This window comes from Dendroctonus ponderosae, unplaced genomic scaffold, assembly GCF_020466585.1.
Source record: "Dendroctonus ponderosae isolate FM_Combo_2020 unplaced genomic scaffold, Dpon_F_20191213v2 Dpon_F_20191213_1, whole genome shotgun sequence".
Classification (NCBI taxonomy): domain Eukaryota; kingdom Metazoa; phylum Arthropoda; class Insecta; order Coleoptera; family Curculionidae; genus Dendroctonus; species Dendroctonus ponderosae.
In genome coordinates, this window is record NW_026017110.1 from 15,805,894 (window position 1) to 15,806,370 (window position 477).

Genomic DNA, 477 nt, shown 5'->3' on the forward strand with positions numbered 1-477 from the left:
GTTTAAATATTTTAACTATGCTACAAATTGCTCCTTGTTTGTTCTTGTCCTGTTCACACTTGAATTATTGTACACTATTGAGTTTCAAATAAGAATCAAATCTGACATGCATCATAGTAAAGTAATAAAAGACGTTACGGCATTGCCAACATTTAATTCCCAAAAGAACCATTGCCAGGAAAAAGTGATTTAAAAGAAGTCGTCGATAATTTTCTCCATGAGTGTGCTATCCAGATATAGTACAAACCGATCCGTTCAGGTTATGGCATAACAATTAATCCACTGAAATCAGCATAGAATTTTGCATTTAAATTGAAATCCAACCGAACAACACCAACCTTTGTCGTTATTTATTTAATCCGGACATTATCCGAATGATCTACTCAGACTCCGTTGGTTGACGTTATTTATTCCATTCCCATTACAAGGCAATGTTTACGGCTAACCTTTATATTGGGAAAAGCAATAAAATAAACA